The 19,834-nt window shown below is 37.4% G+C and overlaps 1 protein-coding gene across 1 annotated transcript in view; it reads right to left on the bottom strand.

Moving 5' to 3' along the window:
• The window catches only part of LOC145258211 (transmembrane and ubiquitin-like domain-containing protein 1), a 30,881-nt gene extending 14,403 nt beyond the window's left edge, over positions 1–16,478 (bottom strand). Inside the window, exon 1 of the mRNA XM_080116149.1 lies at positions 16,355–16,478. The gene's annotated coding sequence lies outside the window, so the exon portion shown is untranslated. The remainder of the gene's footprint in view (positions 1–16,354) is intronic.
• Positions 16,479–19,834: the final 3,356 nt, after the last annotated feature.

Genomic DNA, 19,834 nt, shown 5'->3' with positions numbered 1-19,834 from the left:
AGAACAAGAAATTGAAGTGCAGCATCTGAAGAACAGATACTACACTTTGATCTTGTCCCGAAGGCCAAAATGACAGTTTTAGTACAAAAAAAGTCCATTGATGTCGCCCCCCCCCCTGCTACAAATTCGAAACACTTAACAGGGACATGTGAGCGAGAAAAAGCGAAAGTAAAAGTTAGAGAGACACCAGCTAAATGAGAATCGGATATAATGTTGACCGCAAGGTGGCGGATGAGAACACAAAAGCAAAATTAGCGAGTCGACTGTACAGCCTAGCAAGAAAAAAACAACTCGACTCTAGTTGATAACAACAATTATTAACTAGGAAATTAGTTTTTTTTTTTCAACTATACTGTAGTTTCACATAACATTTTAATATTCAACATGGCAATTAAGTAATATTATTTTTGTTTGAAAGGACAAAAAAAAAAAATCAATCTGTCACCTCCCTTTTTACAAAGACCGCCATTCCTTACATCACTTGGAATTTTATCTTAAATCTTTGTTCTAACCCTTAGCGAAAATGAACACCTCATAATACCCTATTCAACTACTTTTAAAAAATTAGATAAACGCAGTTACAATATCAAAGACTCCCTTGAAGTGCTTTGTACCTGACCTAGTCTACGGACTTGAACAATAAACCACGACAATATGTACCTATAATTCCTCTCAAAACGGTAAAAAATACCGCTGCTAGTATGCTACGTATATCTTATAGATACTTTACCTCCAAGATGACTGACTTTGTCTGTTTTGCATGACAAACTTTTTTTTTTTAAACTCTACCCCAAACTCTATACCCTAACGTGCAAGTATACTGTACCGTTATTTAAATCTTCCCTCCTGATCACTAACTAACCAACTGCTTTATTTGCTAAGTTGCCATTAAATCTAATCCGTTGCACGTAACTTAGAGAGGTCCTAGCTCTCAACCTTTAACCTTAATAGACTAACTTTTCGTAAATCGATACACATTAACACCTAAAGATTTCTAAGGCATGCTTTTGATTATACTCTTATCCCAAAACTAAGCTTCTAAGTAAATACTTCCTAGCCATAGTCTTATACATAGATTTAAAGTGATCTATAATGAACAGCAACTCTTAATATCTTTCTTTTGATAGGAGATAGTATTGCAATAATTTATACACAGATTGAACCGGTACTCATCATAATACAAACTTCCAGATATTAAGAGAAAGCCGAAGCCATCTTCCTTGGTCCTGTAACTAAGTGTACAGACTTGCAGAACAGAATGAATCGAAGATGGGTCTATTACCTTCCCTCTTCCCACCTTGGAAAAGGATCATGGGATATTGTTATTTTTCTCATCTAGATACGGTTAGACTAGCCCCTTACCGTGATAGACACTGAAGTCAAAACAAATTTCAAGTATATAGGATCCTTTATCCTTACTGCTTCCAGTTACCATTCAAGGCAAGATCTTGTCAGTCAACTCTGGAAAAGCAAACTGTCCTGGGGTCAGGTGATTGGAGGCCACTCGAGGATAAGGGTTAATGGGTGTACAGTAGTCAATGGGATAATCGAGTAGTAATCGTAAGTAGTGGAAATTCTGCAAATTGGATTACTAGAGGGATGGTTCATCAAGAACTTGTTTACTTTGGACTTGAAGACAATCAGATTGTAGTCAGCATGAAAGCAGGCAAACAGAAGAGAGTTCTACAGGCGTGCAGTTCTAAGAAAGGAGCTTTGTTCATGGAATCTACGTTTAGGTTTAGGCACAGATAAAGAGTAGGGGAAATTATTGTTAAACAAGTTATGTGATTTTGAGTTCCTCAGATATGTGATGATGGAGGACTCCCCGGCAGAGTTTATATGCTTCTGTGATGCATCTAAACTTGTATACAGGTTTTCTCTTCATGTAAAACAAGGAGCACAATGCTCCCTGTTGTTCGCTAAGGAGGAACGTGGCTCCCATTAAGTGAAAGACCCTTCCGACCTTAGAACTTATGGCTATCTATCTGGCTCTTAAAGTTGTTCCCAATGTGCTAAAGGCTTTGAAACCTCTTAATATTCTTTCATTTTCTTTGTATCCGACGCCTAAGTGGCTCCATCTTTGGTTTTAAATGGAAAAGGGACTAAGAGAAACATTTTTGTGGAGAATCATGTACTGGACATAAAAAGAAAAAAAACAAAAAACAAACAAACATTGGATGATATTAATCTAGAAATCAAAATTCTCCCTCAGTTCAAATATGTTCCTTCGTCTGAAAACTCTGCGGATTTGTTGACTAGAGGCCTCTCCACCTCTCAATTTGAGCAATTATACAATTTTTGGGTACATGGCCCCGATTGGTTAAATCAACTTACCATTGACTGGCCAGTGTCTCTCTTGCCTTGTCTTAATGACACCAACAAGAAAATTATATGCTGTATATTCTTTAATTATCTCTGTACTGACAGCAACCATTGTAAGAAAGTAATAAGGAACGCAAGAGAGTTGTATGCTCAATCTGTTAAGTCCAAAGTAGCTGAGCAGCGGCTTGGTTCCCACCAGTTTTGGCAAATAGCAAACAGAATCCTGAACAGAAGCGTGTGCTCCATCCCAACTATTATCAATGGATCTGAGGTAATCTCGTCAGCATCAGACAAAGCCAAACTCTTTGTCAAGAACTTTGCAGCTAATTCTACCCTTTGCGACCAAGACCGCCAACCCCCAATATTTCCTCTTGTATCAGAAAACACGCTATGTGATATACGTATATCTGTACGTGATGTTGCCAAACTAATCAAAAACCTTGATTCCAGTAAAGCAACTGGCCCTGATGGTATTCCAATTATAGTACTCAAAAAACTTCAACCTGAACTAGCGCCCATACTTACAAAACTGTTTAAACGTTGTCTTAAGGAGAATAGTTTCCCATCTCCCTGGAAAATCTCATCAGTATGCCCTGTATTTAAGAATTCAGGTGATCGCTCATCCCCCTCTCAGTACAGGCCAATAAGTCTCCTGTGCGTCATGAGTAAGTTGCTAGAATCTGTATTAAATACAGAAGTAATCAAACATCTCAACAAAAATAACCTTCTTAGTGACACTCAATATGGTTTCCGTTCTGCTAGATCTACAGCAGATGTCCTTACAGTTATATCGCATAGGATTAGCAAATCTCTCGACGGTGGCAATCTTTCTAGGGCAATTGCTCTTGACATATCTAAAGCCTTTGATAGGGTATGGCATAAAGGTTTACTTCATAAGATCGCTAGCTATGGTATAGCTGGAAAAGTCTTCTCAATTATTAAATCATTTCTTTCTGATAGATTCATAAGAGTAGTAGTTGAGGGGCAAAAATCAGAAGCTCACAATATTAATGCCGGTGTCCCTCAGGGATCCATCCTGGGCCCAACTCTTTTCCTGATCTACATTAATGATCTTCCAAATCATATCCTTACATCATTTGTAGACATTTATGCTGACGACACTACCATTTATGGTACCACATCTAAGACAGTAAACGAGCAAGTTCTCTCCAATTCTCTCTCCTCTGATCTTGAGCACGTAGTACAATGGGGAAAGGAGTGGCTGGTTACTTTTAATGCATCTAAAACCAAGCTTCTCTCTTTACATCATCAACATTCTAATCCACATTTGTCATCAATTGAAATGAATGGCTCTCGTCTTCAGGAGGCCTCAAGTTTTGACAAGCTTCTGGGCTTGACCATTACTCCTGATCTTAAATGGAACACGTATATCAAATCTGTTGCCAAGGCCGCTGGAAAAATGGTCGGATCTTTCTATCGATCCAGTAGATATCTCACTGCTGATGCTATTCTCTATCTATATAAGAGCCAGGTACGTCCAAGGATGGAATACTGTTGCCACATCTGGGCAGGAGCTGCTAGAAAGAACTTGTCCTGCCTTGATAGAGTTCAAAATAGACTTCGTAGCCTCGTAGGAGATGTCCTTTTCTCCTCCTTGCAACCTCTATCTCACAGAAGAGATGTTGCGAGTTTGTCTCTGATGTATCGTTATTTTCATGGAAAGTGTTCAACTGAGCTTCAATCTATGGTCCCCCCTCGCCAAACTTTCACAAGAAACACTCGTCTAGCTGTAAACACTATCAATAATTTCCCCCACTCTTTATCTGTGCCTAAACCTAAACGTAGATTCCATGAACAAAGCTTCTTTCTTAGAACTGCACGCCTGTGGAATTGTCTTCCGTTTTCCTGCTTTCCGGCTGACTACAATATGGTTTTGTTCAAGTCTAAAGTAAATAAGTTCTTGATGAGCCGTTCCATATAAGTTATTAAATTTACCAAATTTTCATTACTAATGATTACTATATTGACCAACTTCTACTGTACACTCTTTAACCCTTATCCTTGAGTGGCCTCTGGGCCTTGATAATGTGGTGATGCCTTTGTAAAAAAAAAAAAAAAAAAAAAAAAAAAAAAAAAAGAACAGTTTACCTATAAATATCAATTAATTTTCATCATTGATTAGGGCAATCAACGTCCTTGAGAAAGTGTTGAGGTTCTGTGATAAGCTGAGACACCGACACAGATACCAACCATAGAGCTAAATTGTTGCTCTTTTCCTGTATGCAAAGGGAAGAATGTCCCTATGAGATGGAATATTTGAACCCACCTTCAAATAAGGCTGTGTCTCCAAGAGTATCAGTTCTTGGTTTGTTTATTGATAAGGATGGTCTGTTGCGGACTAAAGAACATATACAAAATTCCAACATCCATCCCTTTGAAGTTAAATTTCCTATAGTTTTGGGAAAACGTCAGCGTTTAACTGAATTGGTTATTAAAGAGGCACATTTAAATTGTTGCCATCTGGGAACCAATTAAACTTTTTTTTTATTTTTTATTTTTTTTTAAGTTAAGGTTATCTGGTTTCTGGATTCTCCAAGGGAGGCAATCGGTAAAGGAAAATTCTCCGTAATTGTATTACTTGTAAAAAAATCAAAAAAAATCAATTTATTGCCATATAAAGCACCCTCAGATTCTCAACTGCCCACTCACCCATTTCAACAAGTGGATATAGATTTTACTGGTCATTTTTTTCATAAATGACGTGAAAATGTACATCTTATTGTTCACCTGTATGAGTCTATGTGCCGTACATCTGGAGCTATTGCTGGATATGAGTAATAGATCCTTTATATTAGTGTTTATTAGGTTTACCAATCTGTTTGGTGTTCTTTTTGGACAATGCAAAGACCTTCTTAGTGTCTGGCATCATGTTATCTGAAATCTTCGTTTTGGACGAATTCAAAGAAAAATTTAGGTTAACTTCCATTTGTCATCTCATCATTCCTCTTTATTCTTCTTGGTGTGGAGTTACAAGGGAGAGGATGATAAAAACAATCAAACAATGTCTGAAACAATTAATAGGTAGAAAGAAAGTCTGTTATTTTGTCTTCTTCACTATCCTTTCTGATGTAGAAAAAGCGATTAATGATCGACTGCTTACTTATATTACTGCTCCTGAAGGAGGTCTCGAAATTTTAACTCCTAATCATTTTTTACAAACTGGTTATAATCCATGTTTGTTGGTCAATAATTATGGATCAGATAATTTGTGTCCTGATACACCCAGTAGAGCAAAACTTTTGCAGTCTCTGGACATGAGACACAGGTATATTGCAAAATTCAGAAGAGATATGGTACTTGTTGTCCTTGAGAGAGGTTGATGCTAATATAGCAGGCGATTGGTTGCAGAAGGTGGGAGAAATCATGTTAATTACATTAAAAAATAAAACTCGACCCTTTTGGAGTCTAAGTAAGGTACTTAAACTAACTAATGGGAATGCTCGGCCTGTGTATTAAGGGACGGTTGTGAACAGGTTCATTCCTTAAAACATTTATTTCCCCTGAATTTAAAGGCTGTTTCTGCGTTGTCTTCAGCAGAATTTATGGAGGAAGGTGGTCTCTTCTTCTGTCCAACTTGTTCCGTCACAAATGTTGGCTCATCTCCTATAGCGTGCTGCAACATCTGTGACAGTTGATGTCATTTTGACTGTGTTGGGGTGAAACAACAGGATATTCAAATTGTTCAGAAAAAGTATCACACTAAGCTCTTAAGAATTTATTAAGTTGTCATTTACTTCTGTTGAAGTTATCATTCTTGTTGTTAATATATTGGTAACCTAGATAAAACTAAATTTATTGGTTATAAATTCATCCATTATATAAAATCTAACTTGTCTGTTAGTGCGTGTGTGTATGTATGCATGTTTGTCTGCCTAAAACTTTCGACAGAGGCGATGGATTTTCACGAGATCGGTATCGTTTTGAAGCTTGACCCTTCAGATGACAAATATAAAAAATTGGCTAAAAACATTAATTCCTTCACCCTCAACTGGACACTTTTCTACAAGGAGGGGTTGCTTTTTTCGCTGATATTTTCAAAAGTCATCCCCTCTTTTCGATTGTCTAGTCTTAATTTAAACCTACGTCACTTCTGGTTTGGCGATGGGCGCAACAGCAAACACGTCACATTTTTTTTCTTTCACATTTTCTTTCTCCTTCATTGTACGGGTTTGAGCCTGCCTGCCTGGCCACTACCACTTTTTTTTTTCTTTTTTTTTTGCGCTCAACACACACCTCCAAACACCTGGGCAACAAAAAACAAAAAAAAAAAACTACAACAGTTAGTCAAGTCCTTGCAAGCACCAGAATTATTTACTTGTCATTTAATCAACAGTCTAATACATATTTACTTTGTATTCAATATTTCGAAAAGTAATGGATATCTATTATTTTTTTCTTTGCTTGTTTGGCAGCGTGTAAGAAATTACATGACTTGAATCACGTCGCTTCATTGGTTGATTGAATTAATGCATTGTTTTGATTACAACTTTTCTCATGGGTTGATTTGAATTTAAACCATGTGAGTGCGAACAAGTTTAAACTGAAATTCTTCTGTCCGAACAAATCTTTCATGCACAACGGACTCATTTTTATCTCCTTATTAATTTAAGGGCCTTTTGGTGTCCAATTATCATGGTATCTTTAAGACAATTTAACTTACTATGGTAGGAGTTCCTTCCTTGATGTAACAGCGTTTTTCTAATCAGCAAAGAATGTTGATTTGGGATTTACTTCTTCGATGGAATTATCCAACCTTTTTCTATCGGAATGTTGATTAAATGGATCCAAACGAAGAACCATTGAAAATTTCCACAGAAGATTTTTTTACCTACCATTTTTAAGTACTAGCCTGGCTATTTGGGAGGTGTGTGTTGAGCAAAACAAAAACCAAAAGTGGTAGGAAGCTGGCAGGTTCGAACCCATACAGCGAAGGAGGAAAAGAATGTGAAAACTCCCGTCCATTGCCAAACCGGAAGTGGTAAAGGTTTAAATTAAGAATAGTCAATCGAAAAGAGAGGATGACTTTCGAAAATATCGGACAAAAAGCGACCTCTCCCTGTATATAAGTGCCCAGCTGAGGGTGAAGGAATTAATGTTTTTAACCAATCCTTTGATATTTGTTGTCCGAAGGGTTGAGCTTCAAAAGGATACCGATCTCGTGAAAATCCGTCACCTTTGTTGAAAGTTTTAGGCAGACATACAAACATACATTTAAACAGACAGGTGAGATTTATGTAATAGACTAGCGAGGGATACCCGGCGTTGCCCGGGTGTTGGGGGGGGGGAGGGGGAGTAAAAAAAAAAAGTAAGTATGAGGATCGAACCCGAACCCTAGTTGTAAATTAAAGTGTGAAAAAAAAAAAAAAGAAACGTGCGATGTTAACCATTGCCCCACCGCGAGATGCTAACGGAAACACGTTTGAATTTATCTAATTAGTTGGATTTAGCAGGTGCCCATTTTAATGAGTTAATGAGGTCAACTGCGGGATAGTATTCATTTACTGCTGAATGCTTTTTTTTTCCCACCCCCAAGATGTTATAGGAAAAAGACTAACCCAAATGCGGCGAGCGACAAATATTGAATATCTATCTTCCCGAAATCAAGCAAATTAAATAGACAGGCGAGCTTCGTTGTTAACTGTGAGATATTACGATTTGTATGTGATATAAAAAGTTTTAAAAAGTTGTTAAGCGAGCGACCACTTCTCTGAAAAAAGCCTTTTGTTGACATACAGAAAAAGCGAACACACATACATACATACACACATTTTCGCTTTTATATATATAGATTAACTACCAGACTCGGATGAGCGGCAAAATGACGCAGCATAATTTTGCAATCGAGAAGAAACGACCAGCTTTAATCAACCAGTTAAGTATGTTTTTCGTAGTTGTGTCTATTTTCCGCTCTGCCAGAGTTCTAAACTATGTTAGAATAAATTCTCAAATTCTCAGTTTTTAATTATAACTAGACTGGGTGCCCAGCGTTGCCTGGGTGTTTGGAGGTGTGTGTTGAGCAAAAAAGGTGGTAGTAGGTAGGCAGGCTCGAACGCTTACCATAAAGGAGGGAAAAAAATGTTGTTGTTGTTGTGTCCATCGCCAAACCGAAAGTGACGTAGATTTAAATTAAGGCTAAACAATCGAATACAGAGGATGACTTTCAAAACTATCGACGAAAAAAGCAACTCCTCCCTGTAGAAAAGTGCCAAGCTGAGGGTGAATGAATAAATGTTTTTGGCCAATTTTTCGATATTTGTCGTCCAAAGCGTCGAGCTTCAAAACAATACCAATCTTGTGAAAATCCGTCACGTCTGTTGAAAGTTTTAGGCAGACATACAAACATACATTTAAACAGACAGGTGAGATTTATATTATAGACTAGTGGGGGGTACCCAGCGATGCCCGGGTGTCTGGAGGTAAATCAAAACTCCGGGGAAGGGGGTGTTAAATAATAAAAAAAAAGTTTTAGTAGGTGAGTACGAGAATCGAACCCGTACCCTTGAGTTGGAAATTAATGTGTAAAAAAACCCCCAAAAAAACGGGCGACGTTAACCATTAGGCCACCGTGACATACAACATACACAGGTTTGAATTTATTTAACTATAAAAACAGGCGAGCGCAATAAAAGTTAACTCTGCTGCTTCCATTTGACCTAATTACGAAGGTCAAATAGAAGTCACGCAGTTGTTTACCCAAATTTGACTTTTTTTCCCCCAACAGATGTTGGGGAGAGGGAAACCAGCTCCCAATTGTCCAGATTGAATAGCAATTGTCTGATGTACAACATTTATCAAAACTGATTGCTTCTGGACATTTCCCGGCGCAATGCCGAGGATTTGTTAACTTTGAATTAGTTTCGCTTTTTATACGAAAAAGCCTCATCAACACGCGAGAAGCCAAAATAGCAATAATTTTGTAAAAATCGACGTAAATAAATCTAGATGCGACACGCTTTTCCAAATCGTACATATTATTATTTAGGACCCATATAAACAGTTGTAAGCGATCGTAACGACCCCGGAACCGTGTGCGAGAAAAGCCTTTTGAAGACATACACGAAATGGTCACACACATTTTTCCCTTTTATATATATATAGATTATTTTTCTACTGAACAAGTTTTGAAATTTATGCTAATTTCGACAGGACACGTAATAATGTTTTTCTATCATCGACATAAGCAAACCAACATGTGCACATGCTTTTGCAATTTAAACGTTCAATTTGACTTTTTTGTTTGTGAATACATATTTGACTACAATTACCAATTTAGTCTTTTTTCTGAAAGATTTGGCTTCAAATATTTTTTATGGTCTGCCAACCCTGATGACGATGCGCTATTGTAAAGAAGCACCTTGTTAGAAACCCACCCAATAAATGTTATGGGGACATTTATTGGGTGGGTTATTTAGCTAGGTAGAAGAGTAACTTATCTTGCATATGATAACATTTATTTGCTATATTTGTCTTTTGCCACTTTTTCGTGCCAATGTGAATTGTAAAACAAACCAGATTTTGATGTTTGTACAAATAAAAATGACAGACTTTTCCGGGTAAACGCTGATGTCGTGATACTCTAACCAAATCACTGATAAAAAAATCGTCCGCGCCTATCAAACTTAAAAATCGAATCGGAAACAAAAAATGAAATTTCTTGGTCAGGTAACATGACAAATAAGTAATTTATTTGTTTATTTCATTTTCAGTGAAAAAGAATTAATTTTATTTGGTAAATATGAAGAATCACTCCACCCTCGAAAATTTCCACCTTTAACGGTTTTCGGGGCGCTGAAAACGGCAAACGAGTAGTTTCCAAGATATGAGGAAATGTTAGTGGCCAAAAAGTGTGTGTGTGTGCGTGTGTGTGGGAGGGTCACTTTTCTATAATAATTTAATGCAAATTGAGCACCCACTTTATGGCCAGATTTTTTTTGCGGGGGCAGGGCAATGTACAATGAACATAATTTAATGTAAAATACCATAGAACTTGTATAGTCTTTTAACAGGTGCTTCTGCAGTTTAATTAACAGTTTTAACATAAATAACGCGCCGACATGAGAAGAAAGAAGAACCGTTTAATATTTCACAAAAATGTTTAAGTTTGATGGATGTGGACAATTTTTTTTTTAGCGGTGATTTGGCCAGGGTATTCCGACATTGACGTTTTTTTTTTTTTTTACCTAGGCGTCACCACTTATCAAGGCCGATAGGCCACTCAAGGATAAGGGTTAAAGAGTGTAGAGTAGTCAAAAGGACAATATAGTAATCGATAGTAATGGAAGTTCGGTAAATTTGTTAACTTATATGGAACGGCTCATCAGAAACTTGTTCACGTTGGACTTGAAGACAACCATATTATAGACAGCTGGAAAGCAGGAAAACGGAAGACAATTCCACAGCCGTGCAGTTCTAAGAAAGAAGCTTTGATCATGGAATCTATGTTTAGGTTTAGGCACAGATAAAGAGTGGGGAAAATTATTGATAATGTTTTCAGCTAGTCTAGTGCTTCTTGTGAAAGTTTGGCGAGGGGGGACCATAGATTGAAGCTCAGTTGAACACTTTCCATGAAAATAATGATAAAGCAGAGACAAACTCGCAACATCTCTTCTGTGAGATAGAGGTTGCAGCGAAGAGAAAAAGACATCTCCCACCAGGCCACGAAGTCTATTTTGAACCCTATCAAGGCAGGATAAGTCTTTTCTAGCAGCTCCTGCCCATATGTGGCAACAGTATTCCATCCTTGGACATATCTGGCTCTTATATAGATAGAGAATTGCATCAGCAGTGAGATATCTACTGGATCGATAGAAGGATCCGACCATTTTTCCAGCGGCCTTGGCAACAGATTTGATGTACGTATTCCATTTAAGATCAGGAGTAAAGGTCAAGCTCAGAAGCCTGTCAAAACTTGAGGCCTCCCCAAGACGAGAGCCATTCATTTTAATTGATGCCAGATGGGGATCAGAACATTGATGATGTAAAGATAGAAGCTTGGTTTTAGATGCATTAAAAGTAACCAGCCACTCCTTTCCCCATTGTACAACGTGATCAAGATCAGAGGAGAGAGAATTGGAGAGAACTTGGTCGTTTACGGTCTTAGATGTGCTACCATAGATGGTAGTGTTGTCAGCAAAAATGTCTACGAATGATGTAAGAATGTGATTTGGAACATCATTAATGTAGATCAGGAAAAGAGTTGGGCCCAGGATGGGCCCCTGAGGGACTCCAGCATTTATACTGTGAGCTTCTGATTTTTGCCCATCAACTATTACTCTTATGAACCTATCAGAGAGAAATGATTTAATAATTGAGAAGATATTTCCAGCTATACCATAGTTGGAGATCTTGTGAAGTAAACCTTTATGCCATACCCTATCAAAGGCCTTTGATATGTCAAGAGCAATTGCCCTAGAAAGGTTGCCTCTGTCGAGAGATTCGCTAATCCTATGAGATATAACTGTAAGCACATCTGCTGTAGATCTAGCAGAACGGAAACCATATTGTGTGTCACTAAGAAGGTTATTTTTGCTGAGATGGTTGATTACTTCTGTATTTAACACAGATTCCAGTAACTTACTCATGACGCACAGGAGACTTATTGGCCTGTACTGAGAGGGGGATGAACGATCACCTGAATTCTTAAATACAGGGCATACTGATGAGATTTTCCAGGGTGATGGGAAGCAATTCTCCTTAAGACAACGTTTAAACAGTTTTGTAAGTATGGGTGCTAGTTCTATAATTGGAATACCGTCAGGGCCGTTTGCTTTACTGGAATCAAGGTTTTTGATTAGCTTGGCAACATCACATACAGATATTTGTATATCACATAGTGTGTTTTCTGATACAGGAGGAAATATTGGGGGTTGGCGGCCTTGGTCACAAAGGGTAGAATTGGCTGCAAAGTTCTTGGCAAAGAGTTTGGCTTTGTCTGATGCTGATGAGATTAACTCAGATCCATTGATGATAGTTGGGATAGAGCACACGCTTCTGTTCAGGATTCTGTTAACAATTTGCCAAAACTGGTGGGAACCAAGCCGCTGCTCAGCTACTTTGGACTTGACGGACTGAGCATACAACTCTCTTGCATTCTTTATTACTTTCTTACAATGGTTGCTGGCAGTCCTGAAAGCGGCTTTAGTTTCCATACATCTATTATGTTGGAAGCAGTGGAAAAAGTGATTTCTGTGCGCAATAGCAGCAGCACATTCTGGAGAAAACCATGGCTGGCTGTTAGGTTTTTGCTGGAACTTTTTCAAGGGTATGAAATGGTCTATACCTACAATTAACCATTCTGTCAGATCTGATACTATAGATGACACATCCTTTTTAAACATAGAACGCAGAGGAAGATCCAATATAAAAGTACGGAAACTATCCCAGTCAGCCATAGTGTATCGATATACTGAACGATGGAGAGGTACGTCTGAGGACTTATTACATTTCATTTTTATCTTAATTGATACAACTGAGTGGTTGGAAAATCCAAGAGGAGACAGAACGGAAACTGAACATAGTTCAGGGCAAGTTGTGAGAAAAAGGTCATTGTCGGGCACACGGGTGGGTTCGTGAACAATCTGAGTGAGGTCATAAGCAATGGAGAAATCATGACAGAATCTCCCCTCATCATCGGTCTTGTTTGAGTGGGTCAACCATTCCACATTGTGAACATTGAAGTCTCCACATACGTGAATGTTAGCTGAAGGATATGCTGATAGAACTTGGTCAATTTTCTCAGATATGCTTTTAAAGATAGTAACTCCGCTGTTATGGGGGCGATAGAGAGTAAATATAAATGCCGTAGTGTGAGCTAGTGCTACTCAGAAGCACATATAGGGTAAATTGGGACTTTCTCTGGAGATGTCCCTACCACATGGAAAGCCATCTTTTATATAGGCACATATTCCATGCCCATGGCGATCTTGGGGGTCAGATTTGGAAGTTAGGTTAGAGTATCCTTTAATTACGAACTCATTTAGGGAAATAGTCTGTCCAATTCCAGTTTCGCTTAAAAATAAAAGGTCTGGTTTAGTCTCCTGTAATTGGGCTTCAACCTCTGGAAGGTTAGAACGTAGACCCCTGATGTTGGAGAAGGAGACATGGTAGTGGGGGTCTACGTTGGAAGTTTCAGATCCGGGTTTAATCGTGTATTTTTTATTGAAACTTGTCATGATGGAATTTTGAAGTTTGTGGACTAGGTCGTCAGACTTGCTTAGAGCAGGACAGAGAGAAAAGTAACAAAGAATTTTTTTTTTTTTTGTAGCACATGATAAGGTAAAACCGTAACAATTACCCACTAGTATGGCATCGAGAGGCCCCACCAGAGACTACTGTATGGTCCAGAATCCATTCCCCAAATAGCAATACAGCAGCCCCAGTACTTTGCGCCTGCTGATAGGACAGCCTCCTTAGTGGTTAATCCAAGGTTCGGGTCCCTGACTATCAGGCGGATAACGTCAGCCAAGATAAAACGTTTACCTCCAGCACCCTTACTAGTGACATGGCTACAAGGATAGACATAGAACAGAAAATTTCCGCCATCTCTGTCGACTTTTCACGCAAAATACTGCCAACTTAGAATACAGCTTTTTCTTCTCCCTTTGTCAGAAAAATCACTCATTAAAAAAATGAGGACTAAGTGACAAATAAAGAGAAGCGAGAGTAACGGGAGCTGCTGACAATGCTTCCACAAAACGTTCTCTACTCTCCATTAAAAAAAAAAAAAAAAAAAAAAAAAATCTATTAAGTATTGTACTTAATAAAAGTTCAACTGGCGAGTTTTTTTAAAGGGAACGTATGGTGATAGATTCACCTCTCACAAATTAACAATGAATACAATTTCCTAATCTGTTCATGCAATCAACAATGGTAGATATAATAAACATTTATGACGAGAAACCGCTATCATTAAATAAAACAATCAGGAGATAAAAATATAAATTAAGTACTCAAATAGAATGTAGTTATTAATATTAGAAATTAAACATAAAAATTAAAATACACTTATCTCGAACACGCATTCGTCTCCAGAGTGCAAACTGATTTGAGAAGACTCTTAGCTTTAATATCAGCGTCCCAAAAGACTTTTTTTTTTTTTTTTTTTAATTAACCGTTAAAACAAAAATGTGATCGCTTTCTAAATTTTTGCGAGTGACGTTTAAGAAATTGCGATATAAGAGAACAGCCAGGGGGGGGGGGGGCTCCTGAAATTCAACTGGTGCCGTTATAAGTAAATTCAACATAAAATGAAAAAAAAAAAAAACAAACAACAGAAATTGAGGGGGGGGGTCTGAAAGAAATATAAAATGGTTACCCTTTTTTGTATTTTCTTTACTTTTAATTGCCGCCATAAGTGCCAATCTGAATAAGCACCCAAATTTTAATTACCTTATTTAATGTACTGCCTTTTTTTTATGTTGTTTACCTAAATTGGTACTTATGCAGTATGCACCTATTGTACCGCACTGAAATAATAACGTTATTATTTAGAAGGCCATTCTTAACATGGGAAGGGAAGAGTGTTGTGTAACTATTCTGTACTTTCACCTATCAATTTAATAAAAAAAAAAAAAATCGATACTTAATCAAGACATTAAAAATGAAAATATCGAAAAAAGGTTATATTGTACGTATTCGTTCTCAACTGACGATCTCCGAAAAAAAAAAAAAAAAAAAAAAATTTCACTTAATTTGATCGAGTAGTTTTTTTTTTTTTTTTTTTTTTTACAGCGGAAAAACACGTTTTTATGACAGCACGTTGAAGGCAGATATCTTAGATTTTTTCTTAATTTTTGTTTGGAGTTTACAACGCCACGGGGAGATAACTCCATGTAAAGCGCCGATACTCCCTCCCCATCTTTAATACTAGCTTTTCTTCCTAAAGATCGAACCTTTTGCTCGATATCATAAATTTTTTTTCTTGCTGTAATACAAAAACTACTTGATGAAATTAAGTGAATTTTTTTTTCGATATTTTCATTCCATAACGGATACGTACAACTGAAACTTTTTTTTCGATATTTTCATTTTTTAATGTCTTGATTAAACTGTACAAGTACCGAAAAAAAATCGGTAAATTTATACAAATACCGTGACAGCGAATTAGTAGAAAAAAATGTACCCTAACCCTAACCCAGTTTTCAGATTCGTGTTCAGCACACCGAAACGTAACAGAATACTACGTAAAAGATTTTACTAATTCGCTGTCACGGTGTTTGTATAATAATACCAAAAAATCTCCCTTGATCCACAATTTATCTCCCTTATTTGATCTGTCGCATTTCTTTGTACAAGCATTCAGATTTTATTTTATTTTATTTTATTTTTTTGCGTCCTTCCTAAGAAGTTATAAGCTGAAGTCAAGTATTTTGGTTAAATTGTGCTGCTAAATGAAAGATTAACAATAACATTCTATGGGGTATCCACTAATTTCGAAAATAAAAGAAATCCTTTTTCTTTCTCTTTTTTTAAATAAAAGAATTATTATTTTTGTATTTAAGAAGCTTAGTTTCGTAAAAATATATCAGTTTCAATTTAAAATAAAATTTGGTACATGTGCACTTATTGAACCGTGTTGAAATAATAACGTTATTATTTAGAAAACCATTCTTAACATGGGGAGAAGAGGGTGTTTTTGTAACTATTCTGTACTTTCACCTAACAATTCAATAATAATAATAATAATAATAATAAAGATACCGTAAGTGTTAATTCAACTTAAAAATATCATTAAAAATAACGTGGTTGGTTCACTAAGTGCACAAGCACCTAAAATTTTAGTGGATAAAATCAAAATAGATAAAAACCAGGAAAATAATGCCAAAAATAAATAATAATGACAACATCAACTTAAAACGCTTTTTTTTTTTTTTTTTTTAATCTATGTTATTATAAATACGGACTTGTCTGCAATTATATGGCGTAAAAATGAAAACAATGTACGTAGATAAGTTGAGATTATCAATTTAGATTATATTATAAATAAATGAATGACCAAAGTATCGATACCTACATCTTTGTTTTACATCAGCAGAAATGTTGAAGCAGACAACATATGTATTCAGGTTTTGCCATCAACTTTCGCCAAAAATACCCGGCCAATGTCATGTGACCTAGAGTCTATTTGTGGTGGAATTAAAAAAAAAAAAAAAAAGTACGGAAGGAGAAAAGTGATAAAATAATTTCGTTTTTAAAAAAAAAAAATGATTATTTATATTTTTCTTTGCATTTATTAATTATTTCGTTTTCTTTTCGCTTTTTTCATCTTCTAAAGAAAACAGACAGAAAATCTTTGTGTGTAAATGTGAACGTTGACTTTTAGACGTTTTTACCGAATGTGTAAAATTTTTTTTTTTCTGGAAGAAAATAAAAACAGAAATAATAACCGCCTCCATTAGTAAAAAGAACGCTAACACAGAATACAAGGAGTCGCTAACAGAATATAATAGAAGCCGCATCGTTTTTTTTTTCAGGGTGGGTGGATGGGGAGAAGATCGATTAAATAAAGGGTGAGAATCAACAGATCGATTTTTAAAAATACGTTGTTTTTGCTTTAAACAACAGTACTTACTTGTCACGTCGAAAATAGTAATATATTCAAAACTTACGAAAATTTATCGAATAGAACATTATTTATAGCTAAAAGTAATTTGTTCGAACTTTTCCTTCACATATACACACCCACATGTACATACACATATGCACATACGCACACATACGCACGCATATACACATCCTCATAAACACACCCACATGTACGCACGCACATACGCACAGACACGTACATATATTCACGTTCACGTATATACACTCACATTCATGTGCATACACACACATGCTAACGTACACACATGTACACACACATGGGAAACGTCACTTCCCCTGAAAGGAATTCTAGACATGCGCAGTCAGAACACTCACCCCGATATAAAAGTCAACAACACCATTCAAATTGCCTCTTTCTTCCCTTTTTGCTTGGGTTCGTCAACCAGGCAAGTTCGGTGTCCATAGCTCTTGGCTTGAAGACTTTTCCACGTGGACGACTGCTATCATGAACGCACGGTTTTGCTGAGGCCAACACTCCCTTTCTATTTCCCTTTCTACATGTGGAAGGCCATTTCTCGTCCTCAACATCATTCCTTTCTTTTCCACGCATGTAGTCGTCAACACCTGAATGAACACGTGTTACACCTAAACCATTTTATTTTTGACAGAAAATAAACGACATGTTTATTTTATCCAGCAATTGAGTTTTTGTTTCCTTCATTCTATTCGTTTCATTATTTTCTTTTGTAGCGAGTTAGGGTATTTATATCCTGGTCTGCAACAAACGATGGTTACCCCGTTATTTTAAAATGAAATGAATGAGTTTGAACGAAACACACGATGTAAAGTAAACTCACCCACACAAATCCACGGCACACACGAAAGATAATTTTTCTCTAAAAATAAAAAAAACAGACAAACTTGTCGACCACGAGGAGAAACATTTTCAAACCGCACACAAGAAATTGAAATATAAAAGTTTAAAAAAGAAAAAACAACAAAACAAAATGGAACTTCAACAGACAAACTTCTACAACGAAACCATGGCATTAAACATTCGGCAACTAGACCAAAACCGAGACGAGGAATTAGCAGAATTAAAGTCTGCGGTTGAAAAGCTTTCGAAACAGCTAGCCGACGCACTTCAAATGCATCAACATTATCCCAGAAACTACAACGACACGCAGCGAAGTTACAGGTGGAGAAGTTTAAGCAGGAACTGGCCCACATCACGAGATAAACAAAATGTTTGTTTCTACCACAGGAGTGTCACGCTGTGTTTGCTCGTGTTGTGTGGTTGGTTAATAGAGAGAAACGAAAAGACGCGTGTTGTTAGTTTTAAATATAAAACATGGAGGCCTTTATTTCCAGTGCGCATGCGTGGTTGTTACAAAACAAGGATTGTCATGAAACGAAATGATAACGTTGTTACAAAACTAGGATTGTAACGAAACGAAACGATAACATCGTTACATCCCCCCTTTACCAATATGAAGGTTATGATATTGAGCATATTCAATATATGATAAAAGGTAAGGGCTAATTCAGGGTAGACTGCCTGAATAGCTACAGCGAAGCAGGGGATTATTCTACCCCATGAATTGCTTGCTATACTTCTCTAGAAAATGTTCACAAGTTCATTTTTGATGGTGGTCGTACCATCTTGCCACTGCGAGTGTATTGTTGGGAGTCTCTTTGTGGAGACTGAGTTGTACATGCAGGTGGTTCTGCAAATGTTACATGCTTTGGCGTTTGTGGTGGTGTTGGCCTTATTGGAGCACTCCTAATATGCTGCCGGTTTCTCCGTATCATATATCCGTTTGCAGTTTGTAGGAGATATGATCGGGGACCATCTGCTTGAGAAGCTACGGTTGCTAAGTCCCAGTTTCCGTGTGTAGGGTTTTGTGCTCTTACCCTCTGGCCAGGATATAAAAGTGGTAGGTCTTCCTTAAGTGCATGCTGGTCAAAATATTTCTTTTGCTTCTGTTGCCTTTGTTTAAAAGCATCATATATTTGATCCTGATCTTGGTGGTTGTTTTCTATTTTTGTTGCAATTGGAGATTGGATTTGTCTACCCATGAGTAGCTGTGCAGGGCTGGGTATGGCGTTTGAGATAGGTGTGCAGTGCCAGTGCAATAATGCAATTTCGGGTGTTGTCCTAGATTGCTTGGCCTTTTTGAGGATGGTCTTGATGGTCCTTATCTGGCGCTCTATGAAACCATTTCCCTGTGGTCTTCGAGGTGAGGTGGTCTGATGGTTGAAACCCCATTCTGTGGCAAATTCGTGGTAAAGGGCGCTTGAGAAGTGCGGTCCGTTGTCACTAACCACTTTTGACGGTATGCCAAACTCCGCGAAGGTTTGTTGCGTTATTTTTATGACAACACTGCTTGGTGAGTGGGCAGGTAACTGCTTGATAACAGGGTACTTGGAGTAGTAGTCTGCTATGATCAGCCATTGATGTCCATGGAGCTCGAAAAGGTCTGTTTCAACTACGTCCCATGGCTTTGTCGGAATGTCGTGCTGCAGAAGAGGCTCTGACATTTGTGATGGCTGATGTTGTTGACAGATGCTACATGAGCTTGTGAATTGTTCGATGTCTCTGTTTATATTTTTCCAATAGACAGTGTCTTTGGCTAGGAGTTTGATTTTCTCCTGTCCTAAGTGAGCGGTGTGGAGTTGCTTTAGGATATCTTCTTGGAGGGTCTGAGGAATGACAATTTGTTGTCCTTTAAGGATAAGGCCGTCATCAATTGATAGCTGATCTCTTAGGCTCCAGAATTCTCTGATATCGGTAGGCAGTTGCTTGATTGTCTCAGGCCATCCCATGACAATGGTATCTCTTAGCTGGTTAAGCAGAGGGTCAGCTGTTGTGCAGTCTCTCAGTTTTTCAATGCGGTCAGCAGAGAAACGAATGGTGTCAACTCGAACATCCAGATCGATAGGGTCC

This window comes from Euprymna scolopes, chromosome 33, assembly GCF_053919585.1.
Source record: "Euprymna scolopes isolate OS-2025 chromosome 33, ASM5391958v1, whole genome shotgun sequence".
Lineage (NCBI taxonomy): Eukaryota > Metazoa > Mollusca > Cephalopoda > Sepiida > Sepiolidae > Euprymna > Euprymna scolopes.
The sequence above is the reverse complement of the archived record's forward strand: the minus strand, read 5'-3'. Positions and strand labels throughout refer to the sequence as shown.